Below are 16,174 nucleotides of genomic sequence, written 5' to 3'. Positions count from 1 at the left end.
AAAAAAAAAAAAAAAAAAAAAGAGATAGTAGGTGTGACTTGACTTATGATAAGTATATAGGAATAGTTTCTAACCATAATATATTACCAAAAACCTCATGAAATAGATACCTTAATGTGCAACATATCACGTTAATTAGTTAACCAACTATAAGGGCATCTCCAACCGAAAATGTCATTTTTCACTCCAAAATGCAGGGAAATAAAAAAATGTCGTGTTTCATCTCCAATCCAACGCCATTTTGCCGCTAAAATGATCGTTTTCGTTCGCGCCTTTCTTCCCAAGCTGTTCGGTAGAGAGAAAAAAATGCCGCAGATGAACAGTGCAATGCCAATATTGGCGTCGCACTGTTCATCCGCGATCAAATGGCGTCAAAAATGGAGATCGGTTGGAGCAAAGCAAGAACGGCAAACAAGTGTTTGCCGTTCGGTTGGAGATGCCCTAAAGACAGCAATTGCTGGTTCCAAAATTATATGTGGATGAAACCCAACCCTATTAACAGCTTTTAACAGATTATAGCTAAAAAATTGAGTGAGAAAATGAGTATGGAAAATAAATAAGAAGCACGGGCATATTTCTTAATAATTGAAACATCGTATGTTTCAAAATAAACATATTCATTCATTATATATAGGATCCAGACTCAAGAGGACTATAGTAAATAATGCACTTTGAATTAAAAAATAATATGCATGATGTGATAAGTTTATACTAATTAGATGTGAACTAAGCTAAGTGGTGCACATGTGACCCTGGGTAAGGAATGAGTACTTTGGGCAAGTCTGCGACGATTGTTATGTAAGACAAGTTTATAAAGGCGATTTCCAAGGAAAAAGTGGTGAATATTCGTAAGTAAATTGCAAGTCCTATGAGGAGAAGTGGTAATAAGCTATGGATGAGTTTTGTTAATGAGTGTTTGTAGATTTTATAAGTGTAAGCTTCTTGTAGCTTAATCTAGGGTATCTACAAAATGTTGGCTGCCTTGGGAGAGCGAGTACTTCTATAGCGAGTGCCCCATATGGTGCGAACCTATATGGACATGCCCTTTGATCAAAAATGACATAACTCAAAAATTTACACACAAAAAAAAATTATTTCAGAGTCATTATAATTTATAATTCTAAATCATAAATCATCTTCGCCATAACATATATGTTATTTTATTTTAGTTTCATTAATTTTTTATAATTTTTGGACACTTATGAAGTTCTTTAAGAAATTAGCACCTATCGATACAAGTGGACTTTCTAGGATCATGTTCGTTTTTGCAAACAGATTTCACCCAAGCATTCTAGATCTTCTTACTTAATTTATGAATATTTTTCATAATTTTTGGAACTCCAAATTTGAAGATATAAAGATTTGTATAGATTTTTTTCTTAAAATTCAACTTTTTGACTTATTACATTTATACCCTTATATTAATATATTATAAAAATCTCATCCCACCACTTATGAACTTATTAAATTACTTTGCTTTTTTCCTTTTTCCCCAATGAGAGAATGAAAAATAGGATCCGAGAAAAAAAGAGATGGGAGAGAAAGAAAGCTTGGGTTTGGCATCCTTAGAGACATTTTCGTCTGTCAATCCCGATGGGAACTTTGTTTGTCTCGAGGTAGGTTATGTTTTGTCTACTTCAGTTTTTAATAATATAATGTTTTGAAATTTTTTAAATTAAATTTGTATTTTTGCTATCCAAAAATGAGGATAATTTTGCTTGGGTAAAACTTTAATCTCATAACTTTTAATATGTTATAAAGATTGAGATTATGATTATTTTAAGCATATTAATTCTGAAATTATTTTACTAAGTGATTTTGAAAAGTAGCACTTTTTTTATTCAAAAATTTATTTTGATATATAAAAATAATATTTTAGTTCAATTAAAGCTTCAAAATGTGTTTTACATAATTTCTGAAATTTTGGTTATATTTTGAACAGTTAATTTTTGTTCAATAATGTTTCTATTGCCTACAGTTTTGACATTTTGATAATTTCTGAATTTAGTCTAATTATGCATATTTTTGTTAGTTTTGTTGTTGCAAGATTAGCTTTTATTTTGTTATTCTCTCTTCTGTCAAGCATTGTTATAGATATACTTCAAATTGTGTATATTTTGGATGATATATAGAAAATTATATTAAGATTTAGTAGTCTTCTATTTTATTGCATTCAATAATGACTATATATAGTTTATAAAATAGAAGTACTTTTGTTGTAGTACTTCTCCAACTAGATATTGGGGTCAATCTTAGAACAATCAAAGATTTTGATATTACCTTCCAAAAATAAGTACGCCTTCCCCCTAAGGGCATGCTCTTACATCAAGAGCTCCACTGGGGTGAGCAATTACTAGTTCATAGGTTTATGAAAGTAACCAAGGACCTTATATAATCAACAATATCAATAATATCTTCCCAAAGTACGTATTTCTATTTTCTCAAGACAATTCTTAGCATAAATGAAAGAAACAAAAAAGTTGATGGAGTGATAATAATCTAAATTGGCATGAATAAATCAAGGGTGAAGGATATAGCAATGAATTTAACCTTTTTAAAATTCCACTTGGCCTAAATTTTCCCACTAATGCAAAAGAGATGATTGTAATATATATATATATATATATATATATATATATATATATATATTTTCATTAGGGGATATCTTAAGTAAAGAGATCTAAAATATAATAAAAAAAATATTGGTTTTAAGAAGATGTATAATATTAATATCATGATCTTTGATGAAATTTGTATAGATGGATTTCTATATTCCCCAAAATCTAACATCCCATACAAACATGAGTGGGAAGATCAAGAGAATTGTTAGCTGTGAGAGGTGGTTTATTAAAGCCTTGATTTTTCTCACTTTTATATTGAAAGGAGGAGCAACTATTACGTCCGGTCATCGAATGCGTTCAGAGACAAATAACCACGCGTCACGTCACCTAAAATTCGGTATTGCTTGGTTTATATTCGGATACGTTCGGATTTCACCGGACGTAATAATTGCTCTGAAAGAAGAGGCCAAGTTTAGCTATCCATACAATTTTTTTTTATGCTTGAAGCGGTCTAATAAATGGAAGCATCATTTTGCAAGATTGCATGGGCGACGTTAGGCTGAGCGAAATGATAGCGTTGATAGACATCTTGGCCATTAAAGAGAAGCTTGTTTGCTTGTTGGATGTGAAACGGGAGGAGGAATTATAAGTATTAAGAACAAAGGGATCAGGAATGTTATGGTCAAAGGTTATGCTAGAAAGGTAGAAAATTGAGACTTTATGTCATGCCCCTAGGATGTAAAGTGAAATAATTTTCATAAAAGAAACAATTGACGAAAATCACATGATGACCTTTCTCTCTCCTCCTCTCTTCCTCCTCTCTGTTCTCCCTTGATTTCTTCGTAGCCAAATAAAGAGTGAGGGAGGCAATGGGATGAAATGGCATAAATATTTAGAATAAAACATATATAAAAGTATGGTTAGTGGCCTAGAGCCACGAAATTCAGACACGGCGCTGCATACAAAATCCAAATTTATCATAGAATAGAGATTCCAATGCTGTGATGCCCATTCATGGCGTTGCACCACTCATGGGCGTAATGCCGAAACACTTTAATTATATTTTTTATTTTAAAATACTTTTAATGTCTTTGGATTGTTACACTTCAAATTTGCATTCATTTTAATTTCGTACATGCCTCACTCTAATAGTACATCCTTTGTTAAAGAAGAACATAATAATTTGTTGTGCATTAGTAGCGGGATTTTGAAGGCTGTTCGAATCTTGAAGCCCGAAGATATCACAATCATGCTCGTTAGTTTGTTTACATTTCGTAAATGACTGGCTGATCAGCTTCCTTTCGATTAAGATTCAAAGGAGTATGATATAGAAAGTGGGTTTGAGTTAAAACTTGCACGCTCACTCTATCATAATTTACTCTAGACTTTAAATCAATAAGAAGATCTTGTTTAAAGAGTCAATTTAGCTAATAATTTTAAATATTCTACTTTCATTTCACCAACAGGATGCAGGTAATTCAAAGATCATTTTTTGAAGATAAAGGGATGCCCATTTAGGAACCATGGTCTACGATCATAAACTATTTTCAAGTTAGCCATGAAAAAGTTGCATTGGTGGTATTCCTTCAAAAGACTCTTAACAAAAAGCAGCAGGCTCAACAAGGAAATTATCCGTTCAAAACACGCTTTCTCGGCTTATGCTTCGGACACAAGCGGAAAACAAATTGTGTAAATGTGGTAAAATTGTGAATTAACTGATCCGTAAGGTATAGATTTTGTAAGTTGAGTCCGACGTCTCATGAAACCATACAACTCTTAGTCCTTTGATGGCCGCAACCTTGACTCTACCGCAACTGCCGCTGCTCTGTACCATGATGCCACGGCCATGGCTCCTGGTTCAGGAACTAAAGCGAGCATTTCCGCTGATACATATGACGATCGGCCAGCCTGAGTATGTCAAAGACAGTTAATGTGCAAGAAAACAAACGGATTTAACTTTCAATTGAACCAGATCCACTCCACTGTTTTTCATGCAAAAGTTCTAGTCGGGCATTTAATTTTCAAATGAATGAACGTAAAACTGTGACGAGTTGCATGAAAAAGTATAAAAGACAGGACTTAGTTCCATGAAAATGACGTTTTATCCTCTTAAAAAAATTCAACAACAACAACATCAAGCCTTTGTCCCACTACGTGGGGTCGACCATGAATCCTTTTTCGTCATTGTGTCTTGTTAAAAGTCAAATTCTCATTTAAATATAATAAAGAAAGATCATTTCTAATATTTTCTAACCAAGTCTTTTTAAGTCTACCTCTACCTTTCGTAACATAAGTCAAATCTAATGCTTCAACTTTCCTAACTGGGCATATGAAGGCTTCCGTTTAATATGACCAAGCCATCTAAGGAGACTCTCTCTAATCTTATCTTCCACTGGAGCTACTCCAACCTTATCACGTATATGCTCATTTTGTATCCTATCTCTAAGAGTAAAGCCACTCATCCACCTAAGCATCTCATCTCTGCAACACTTAACTTAGTATCATGTTTCTTTTTTAATGGCCAACATTCGGCACCATAAAGCATTGCAGATCTCACCACCATCTTATAGAATTTTCCCTTAAGTTTGAGAGGGACTTTTCTATCGCACAATAAGCCTGATGCGTTCCTCCACTTCAACCATCCAACCTGAATTGTGCTGATAATATCCACATCTATTTCACCATCACTCTAAACAACAGATCTAAGATATTTAAAATGTGTACTCTTATTAATGACTTGAACGTCCAAAGTCACAATCTCCTCACTAGATCTATTGTTACTAAAATTACACTCCATATATTCAGTTTTAGATCTACTCAAGCGAAAACCTTTACACTTAAAAAAGAAAAATGCTCCATGAGACGATGCTGGAAGAAACTCATTGGCCAACCTAGGATGAACGGTAAAGAAGGAGAATTACTTGGGCCTGCATATTTTTGGTTCATTCTGCTCCACTGCATGCTGCATCAGTAGAAATGACAAAAGCATTTACAGGATCAACGCCTGCATCCAACCTCTGTAACAGCACGACAATACCAAAAGGTCAAATCATATCAGAGTAATTGGAGAAGGATAGCAATGGAATAGTATCTAACTTGCCTCTTTCAGGACAGATGGCACTGGGATAAGTGCATCAAGCATTGTGCGATACCCAGAACCAGCTCCACCATATCTGCTTACCGCAGCAATGCCTGCCTCGAGAGCATTAGCCCCTAACCAAAAGGACCTTTCTCCTCAGAACTTGGGTGAAAGACCAGTCAAAAGTTGGAACGAAACTAGTTCAAAAGCTACTCACATTCCTTAGATGTAATCACAGGAGAACCTTTCAAGCTTGCATAGGCTGCTTTGCATAGTATCTCATATCTGATAAAAGGAATCAATGATAAATTAATCAAATAAACGTTCTGCTATGATCCACTAATGAGAATTGTGAATTGTAATGGACAAATCTCAAATAAAAATGGAATAAGAGGGTAGCTACAAAACACAAAATTGTTAACAGACCGTCATACTGGGATGGCTAAAAACAAGCAGCAACCATCATCAGAATGCCCAACATGTAAATGATATTTACTAAACCCTTTAAATCATCTTTTTACAATACCATAAACCATAATTTTGACAAAAAGCATTTCTACCTCAACAGCATTGGCTGAAAACTTGCAACTTGCAACATAGAAAAAGAGGGGTATTTGTATAGAACTCTTTATAATTTGGTTTCCGGTAAAAAAAGGCAATATTTTCAAAATTTTGCAAATAAAGAATAAAGTTTATCCGGTTTTGCAAACAAAGACAACAAGTCGTCACACATAATACCTTGAAACCTACTAGTATCTTTCATGTACAAACACTAAATAGAAAGCACAAACACTTTCAAGTACCTTCCGTGTTCATGTCAGACATATGTGGGACAACACATCTCTGACACGCCCACACACATGCCTGAGATAAGCAAAATTATTTTCAGTGTTTAAAGACAAAATTTAGTTATGAAACATGTCAAACACAACTTGACATGATCTATACATAGCTCAACATGTCATAAAGACACATGCATGAAGGAGGACCCGCTCGTGAGATATCAATACACGTGCAAAAAATTTGACAATTGATAATGATTAATGAATTCTAATGTTAAAGGGTTTCTAACAAATGACAATGGTAATTAATATGTGATAAAGCATTTTTTTTATTAAGTGTTTGTTTTCTTTTTTGTTATTGTTAAGAATCTTTTGCAGAGTATATGCATATGATAATAGAGATCACCGGGTGATTCATTTATTAGAAAATAATACATAAAATTTTTAAAACAACACCGAGACTATTCATGTATGACCAATTTAATCCCAGAATTTCACGTGACCTTAATTTAGTCCCTTGATCATACAAAATTGATACAAAACAATCCATATTGTAATTATGATACAAAATTGATCTCAATTTAGTCCTTCGACTTTACAAAATTGATGAGTACAAACTCAATGGACACCTCCGAGACCGATGATATAGTAAACATTATGCATAATATAATTTATGTATGTTTTATAAGCAAATGAAAGTTTATGTGTAAGGAAATAATAAATGAAATGTTTATAATTGAGGAAAATTTATAAAAATGTTTCTAATAAATAATGTTATGAACTTATGCCATATTAACCATCGTTTAAAGTTTTCTTATGAAAAAGATGCTTTATTTTAATTTTATGAAAATTTTTATGAGAAATATGAATTACCTGTTGAGAGAGTAAGCTCACCCTTTCTTGTGGGAATCTTTTTTAGGAGAACAATCTAGGAAGTGATGGCAGCGAGAGGATAGTACACCTACCGTCGTAGAGGGCATCAGGAAGAAAGGTTTTATATTTTCTGTTATGTGTGTCGAGTCAGTGGATTGTAATTAAGGAATCAAATGAAGTTTATGTTGATCTTTACAATTAATATTTTTTTAGTGGCTATGGTTTGAAGATATTATTGGAAACTTTCAGTTTGTTTGATTAGTGGCTCTTTTATGTTGTTTTGGAATGAAACTTAGTTTATGTTTATGTTGGTTAATGTTAAAAAATTTTACTGTTTATCGTACGACTATATGTTCCCGCCCCGTTAATTCGGGCTAGTCGGGCCGGGTCGTGACACTGCATCCATTAGCTTTATCAGATAGTTATTTGGGCTTGACTTTATAGATCCTCTTTCTTCATTGCTACCTTCGATTATAACTCTATTTTGGGTGTATCTTTTGTCAAACTTTTTGTTATGTTATTATTTATCTACTCATTTTTCTTTCAAATTATTAATTTATTTACTCTTATCATTGATGCTTCTTTTACTCATTAATAGAAATGCTTCAAAATAACATTGTCCTTTCTTCTTGTCAGTACCAAGTTGTGAATTAATTTGTGTTGCACTAGCAAAGGTCTTCAAATTGGACACATTTAGCTAAATCCTATTGACCAATATATGGATTTAGCTCAATATATCAAACAAAATTGCACATTTAACCAATATTGTTGGGTGGTGTTATTATTCCGTGTAGGGCTGCAAACAAACCGAGCCAAGCCGAGTATGTGAGTGTTCATGTTTGTGTTCATTTAATATCAGGTTGTTCAAGTTTGGTTCATGTTTGTTCGAGCTTTAACGTTTGTGTTCATGTTTGATTCATTTATATTAATGAGTGTTCATGTTCGGTTCATGTTCTTTCGTTTAGTATTTATCGAGCTTTAAACAAACAAACATGAACGAGTTATAAACGAGCTCTACTTGTAGATGTTCATTAACTTAACAAACGAGCTTTATCGAGCTTCCTAACAAACGATTACATCGAATATGTTCGCAAACTTAATGTCGAGCTCTATTTATATTATTAATTCTATAATCAAATATTAATTATTTTTATCAAGCTTATTCACGAGTTCAAAATCGAACACGAATCGAGCTTCTTATCGAGCTTAATGTCGAGCTTGTTCACGAACTTCAAATGATGTTTGTTCGCAAACATAAATGAGCCGAACGCATTAGTGTTCAAGCTTGTTTATTTTAAAATCGAGTATTTAAAATATTGTTCATGTTTGTTTGTTTAGTTAATTAAAAGATCACGAACGAGCTTTAATCGAACCGAATAACGAGTAGTTCGTCGAACGTTTGGTTTGCTTGCAGCCCTAATTCCGTGCTTTCTAATGATTGATGGATTTTTATTCCTTTTTTTGTAGGAGAGGCTCTTTTTGGAGGTATGATCCTCTAAAGTGGATAAAAAATATTTCTTGGTTTGGTTATTTTTTTCGTAGAGAAATAAAATTGGCATCCCACATTTCATAGTCAAGTTGGTAGTTATTTAGGTGACACAATTTGACATTGTGCATGACAAATTGCTTTTATTTTCCTCGAAGAGCTTCTCATGCAATTCAGGTGATTGCCTGATTGAGATTCTTTGGTTTAGCATTACTATCGGGGAAGATTAATCTTTTTTTTATTATTATTATTTCACGATTGTCCTGTACTTAGGTTACAACTAAATGATAAAGTTTAGGGAAAGCTATATCAGGTGTTAATGGTATATGCTTAGGCAAGTAAAGGTTGACAAGGTTGCACGGGTAAATAAGATGATGCTTACCCAAATTTTGGCATGTCCCTTCCCCTAAGTTGGCATATTCGATCGACCCAAGCCAAAGTCAATTCAGGCAACCAATCAACATTTATTAATGGTGGTATGCTAATGGTGATAGTTTGTGATGTCTCTAATCAACAAATAAAGTATGTTCCATTATAGATATCAAAGTTACAAACCCATCAAAGTTGACTAATTGAAAATCTATCGGTTAAATTGTTGGGGGAATTCAAAGAAGGTTCGCAAATCAAATTTATCGTTGCTGAAAAAAGTTGATATAGGTCTCCATTTTTTATTATTGTTTGTCTCCTTAAGATAATCACACGTTGCATATGGGTTGCACATAACAGGCCTATTAAGGTCACAATAGTTCTAGGAAGTTCATATCTAATTTGATAAACTATGTGAAGGAAGACACATCTTGGGATGATTGGACTTGTAGAATGCTTGTTTGTAGATAGAGAATGTTGGAGGGCCTCCTTAAGGTGCATTGATGTTGTGCGTGATTAGTGTGATGTGGGAAGATGGGGGCGGTCTTTCCCCTATACCAGTTTGGACCGATGCATCTAGGGTCAATTAGGCCAATTCGAGCCCCAAAGATGCTCAAATTCAAATGAGTTTAGTCTCCTTTTGTCTTCACTATAATATTTAAGTTGTTAGGATCTTTTGATTTTATTTAAATGTATCAGGTGAATACGCTTGTAGGAACAAGAGTTTTCCTTGCTGAATCTGAATTTCAGCACTTACAAAAACATATTTGAGAAGAATTTGAAAGAAATAATAAAAAATAAACATTTTTAATTGATAAAATATGAAAGATAACAAACAATATACAATGGATCATCAGTTGGAGAGGAGGATCTGTCTCTCCCAATCTCTAGCCGGTGGCTAGAGCCCAAACAAACCCTAGGAACTCTCCAAAATTCAGTAAACATCAAGGAAACTCTATCCCTAGACAATCTTATCTATTTAAAGCATACAAATATAAATCCGATTTACTAAACAACCCTTCCCTAAATCAAAACCCACTTAATCCGCCCCCTCTTCTTCAAGTAATCGGCCCCACAGGGGGCCAGCTGCTGGCTTAGCCGCCTAGATAAACCAGCCCTAGGGCTGGTTCAGTCAGCCCTCCTTGGGCTGGTCCTGCCTGTCTGTCACATGCTTAGAATAAAAAATTTATGCTTGATTAGATGGGGATTTTTACGATCCAAACAATAATATATTATGAATAATAATATAATTTACCATTGTAGTTAACTTACATGAAGTTTTCTTAATATGCAGTTGACATTGTTTTGTACTTCTTTTTCTCATCTTGTTTGAATTTGATGGCAGGGAGTTATCAAAAGTAGGGAGCCTTGTAAGCCTTGAAGTTTGCATGGAGATCATGGATCTTCTTTATGAAACAGAACAGACTTCAATGCTTTTCAGCTCTCCCCATACTCTTGCTGCATCAATTCAAGTATGTTTGGGTATATATAGTCATCATTCTTTGTTTCTCTTCTAGTTTCTATTCGCATATTCTATATCGTTGCAAAATTTTGTAGGTAACAGTGTACTTTTTCATGGTGCCTAAGCAATAATGGGAGTTCCCTCTTCTTCCATGGGGTAGTGTTTCATCCACCGCTTTTCTGACTGCTTACATGTTTACACAATAGTGAACGTTGAGCGACTATCTTAATGCCTTCTTGATATTCTATGATGTGTTTTAACCTTTCCATGAATGAATTGTATTTAAGGACTTTTTTCATTTGAACTGAAACTTTCCTATAAATTCTTACTAGAGATACTCAGAACTAACTAATATTCAATAATCTTTCATACATTGCCTTTCACGACTGTTAGGGCATGAAGAATTTGAAATGGAATAGTAAATATGAACTGCCACTCAATCCAGCTAATATATTGTGCATTGTTAAGCGAATAAGAACCTAGGATATAACAGTGGTTTTTCCTCCATTTTCCTTGTTTAGGATTGTATCTTTTGAATGGGGCAACAAAAAGGATGTTAAAGTTCTATCTCATCATTAAGAGGGGTAATTAATTATAATGGCTTGCACATATGAGAAACCTGAAAATTGATCATAAAATCTTTAAGAAAATAAGGGTAAAGCCTTTGGATAGTGTCTTTTTGTATTTTTCTCTGCCTTCTAAAAATTAAATCCAGAATAAAAAACTCTCTTTGAGGAGCCAATGCAAATTTTCGGAGCCTACAAAGACATTATCTAGAGTTATTGAGTGTAATGAATCATTTCCAAGAGATTGGAAATAGAGATCCATCAACAATGATGGCGGAAGGAAGAATTTGTATCATAAGTGATGAAAATAATTATGGGTTGCTTTTTGTTTTTTTAGCACATCCTCAATAATCCAAATTCCAAACAATGCCAAGAGAGATACAAAATGATCAAGGAAACAAAAGACGTTCCCTAACAAGAAGAGACCAACCACTTTACTTCCTTTTAGGTTTACATCCCCTACGTTTGCCCCTGCCCTGGGAAAAAGCCTTTTTAACCATACGGATCACATTCAAATTAAACAGTTCATCAATCTCCACCTCATCTCCTTGTAATCCACCCCCTCACCCTCACCCGGCAAGGCCAAGTTGTCTTCAAACCAATTGGATTGTTCCATACAAGCATTATGCATTGACAATTTTAATCAAGCGTTTAAATTATCATTGGAAATAATAACAACAGGGATCTCAAGCGTCCCATCAGCCAAAGAAGAGGGCATACCGATTCATTAGGAACATCAAGCATACCATTTAAAGAAGCATCCAACACCACGTTGTCAACACAACATAACTCTATGTTAACCACATCCAAGACAGGAGCAACAATAGGAATAACATCTAAGGAATCCTTACCAATACTAGCTAGAGAATCATCAACCTCTTGCACGAGATCCATTACCTCAATGCCATCATTAACCAAACTATTAGGGGCAACCATTAGCTCAGGAGAGTGAACAACCTCAGAAATCAACACAATCTCAGGAGACATCATAGAAGTTACCACAGGAATGGGCAAACCCAAACTACCACCATCAGCATTGCTTCCTAAATGACCTTCACCAACATCAACAGCCTCCTTAAGAGGATCCAAATCCTCCACCTCATTAACAAGCTCCACGGTGGTGGGCAAAACACTCTCATTACTCGCAAGAGGTTTAGAAGGAGGAATAGTGTTCAGGGAATAACATTCCAACTTTGAATGGCTAAAAGATTTACAGTGCGAGCAATAAGAAGGAAATTCTTCCATGATAACAGCCTGAACATAACCAAAATTTTAAGGGCTAGCCCACACCCAGTTCGGATAGTGTTTGTTCACATCCAGCTCAACTAGAACTAGAGCAATCGATGGCCTAGAACCATAAGTAGTAGCATGGTCGGTTTTAAGAGGCCAACCAAAGAGGGAACCTAATTCATTAAGGATACTGGATGAAAAAAGGTGAGGTCTAAGATGGGGGGAAAGATACCCAAATGGGGATTATGGGAGATTCCACCTCAACATCAAACATGGGAGATCACTTAAAAAGCTTCATATAACAATTGTTCATAAAATAAGACCGGTGAGAAAACACCCTACAATAATCCAAATCATTAACTAGCTTAATCAGAAAATGCCTTATATTGAGAATGGTCACAGAAACTTCACCAATAAGTTTCAGATTGAAAATGAATTTACAAATGGCCTCAAGGGACGAACGTCGAGCTGTAAATTTACCAACAAGGGTGAACTCAAAGGGTGCAGCAAGAGCTAAGATTTCGCCTTTCGAAATCCAGAGCAACGGCATGCCACGATGTGAAGTGATTTTCAACTCAAGGAAACTCAAAGAATGAAAGTCATTAGCTAAAGCATCTTTGAAGGAATGTGAGGAAGGCATCCCCTTTAAGAAACTAGGATCAACAAGACGACCAACCATAACCACAAGCAGAGAAAATGGCACAATAGAAAATCGAATAGAGACAAGATGAAAATCATGAGAGGAAAACTTCCCTGAGGGCAGGTAGACGACGGAAGCCCGGGATGCGGCTCCAAAATTCGTCCCCGGTCTCCGCCTGCTTGTTTTCTTTTCTTCGAGGAGGAGTTTTAACGAATTTAGTTCCAGGGTAAATTTTGGGAAGGCATATGTGTTTGTAGATAAGACACTACCCAGAGATTTCGCCCTCATTTTGCTAGGACTTTATGATCTGAGTTCTGGTTTCCTATAGGCACAAGCCCCTATAGTTAATTACCCCTCCCACTAACAAGAAAGAACTTTCGATTAAGGCTAGTCGTCGATCAGATACCTAAATGTACGTGTTATCTGGCATATAGTAGCAGCATGGGCTTGGATTGAAAATTTAAAGGGTTAAAAGATCTGATATTTAAAATAGAAATTTTACCATCTTACACTTAAAGCAGATGATGGGGAAATAGATGATGGACCTGATCAATATCCCATGGTTCTGTCATCCCGGTCCATCATGGTCCCTGGTCTACTTAGTCAAAGGAGGTAGTCGACCCAACCTGACAGAATGATCCTTATCGATAGCCATGTGTTGCTTCATCCAAGGGGACCTTGTAGACCTAGGTTGGGTATTTGCCTAAGGGAATAAATTTGAATCCACCTTAGGTAACAGAGAGCTTTGTACCCTATCGATCATATACTATTGATTCATATCTCAAGGATTTGATGTCAGTAAAGAATGTATTAGCTCTGGCCATAACTATTATTTTGTGATACCATTTGGCGACAAAACCACTCAGTTCAGAGGGCCCCTGATCATAACCATTTATCTTGTAGTGCCATTTGGTGATAAAACTGCCGGTCAGAAGACATGTATCATGTCCTTAATGATAATAGATTGTTTAAAAATGGATCCTAGTGATATTTTTGAACAGTCATTAGCTTTTTGTGAGCTGAAGTATTTTCCAATTTGTCCACCTTGACAAACTGTTGTGAAGGGAGGAAGGATTTTGTTTTAAGTTATTTGATGGATAGATTTCAGTTTTAAATATCTAGATTTTGGGATTTTTTGGGAGTTTTGGATTTTATGAGTGTTTGGGTGAAAGTTTGAATTATTTGAAATGGACCCCTCCAGTTGAGATAAGTATTTAATACGGCCATCATTGGGGTGACTTTAAGGTCACTTTTATTTATGGACTGAACCTTGTCAACCCTATCAACTTGCCGATAGGGGATCGGGTTTTGTCGGCTTTGGCCTTTGTTTGTGAATTTTCTTTATTAAAGGCCTTGAAGGTCTAATATGAATGTATTAAAATAAATACATTGGTCCCCATAACCGTATATTTGTCCGATGATTCGAACCCTGTCGACTTTTATTTACCCGCTTAGGAGGATCGGGTTTCATAAGCGTTACGCCTTTATTAGTGAATTCTTTTAATTATATACCTTTAAGTTCTAATATGAATGTATATAATAAATATCTCAATCGACCTCGCAACCAGATACTTATTTAAGGGTTCGAGCCTTGTCGACTCCCACTTGCACAGGAGGATTAGGCTCGAACTTAAATTCACTTATTGACCCGTACATCATCCCTAGACGTCACATGTGTTCCTACAACATACTCACCGAGGCCCATGTGGGTTTTTAATTGCATACCCCCTTTTAGTACACTTATGTGTATGCATACTACAGTTCATGTGCGGAGGTATTTTGAAATTATTTATAAACGTCTTCTGTCCACTTGCATGAATGTTGCAGATCCTGTGGCATTTTTATAGCAGCTTGGGGATTGAGTTTCTTGCTGCTTTGTACAGGTAGACTATCGTGCACTACTTCTCTCTATTTATAAGGGATTATAGTGCACTAATGAATCTCCTACTTTCAACAGTAGGTATTGATATCTACTGTAGTTCACTTGCATTCTTCTTGTAGATGGCATGCTAAGTGTATAGCGGATTTCCTACACAAGCTTGTAGGAACTTATATTTGTTGAATTCTTTATATATTTTGTTATGATTTTGGCCCTCACGATACCTCTCCTACTATTGTAGGTAGATGTATTCATTCATAGATCAGAATTGACTATAAGATACTGCATTTAATGAAGTCTTTCTGCATCTACCCACAAGTGGCATGTGGCACACGCATCTGTCTTTGTAGAGAGCTATTGCAGATATTTTGTATTTACTTATGGACAGTATGTTGTGTATATGATGAACTTTGTAGTAGGTCTTAGGATCTCTTGTTAATTCATTTTTGTAATTAAGTTGTGTCATCTATTAAGAACATCATGTCATATCATAGGATTTGATTATGTCCAAATTTCTTTTAAGTTCAATATCATTAATCTGATTCATCATCATTTGTTAAATGTCAATACTCCTTGTGGTTCACTTGGGTTCAAGCTCAGCTTAATGTGTAATCTCAAGTCAAGTTCATGCTTGAGTTCAAGTTCTATGTCCCATGTAGTTCCAAGTATTGTTCAAGTTCAAGCTTAAATCAAGTCCTCTGTTATCTTTTGAGTTCAAATCATGTTCATATAACTTGATTTTTAAATAAATTGCAAGTTCAATTAATGTACAAATTGAGCTCAAATTAAGCTATCATTTCAATTTTATTTCAATTAAGTTCAAAATTAGTCATTTGCATTTTGTCCACAAGTTCAAGTATAAGTCTCATGTTGTCCTTTGAGTTCAATTGAGTCCAGGTACAATCTTGTGTTTACCCAAAATTTTGGCAGCCTCCTAGCGTCTCCCCTGTTTAGGGGAAAACTACGAAAAACTGGGCCTTCCCACCACGCTAAGAAAAACGTGTATGGGTCTTTAGTACCTGTTGCAAAAGAAAAGCAGTTGTTTCCCCGTAAATAGGTAATTATGGGTATCTCCACTTCGTCGTACGCATCGTATCAGGTTCCCATCCCATCACGCTAAGAAAAACGTGTATAGACAATTTTTTGGTACGCCACGAACTCCGAAGAAGGGACTTTAGGTGATCACCAGATTCGTCAAGAGCACCGCGACGAACTTCCTCCCACCACGCTAAAAAAAGCATGTATAGGTG

This window comes from Dendrobium catenatum, unplaced genomic scaffold, assembly GCF_001605985.2.
Source record: "Dendrobium catenatum unplaced genomic scaffold, ASM160598v2 fragScaff_scaffold_1035, whole genome shotgun sequence".
Classification (NCBI taxonomy): domain Eukaryota; kingdom Viridiplantae; phylum Streptophyta; class Magnoliopsida; order Asparagales; family Orchidaceae; genus Dendrobium; species Dendrobium catenatum.
This window is presented reverse-complemented; position numbering follows the sequence as displayed.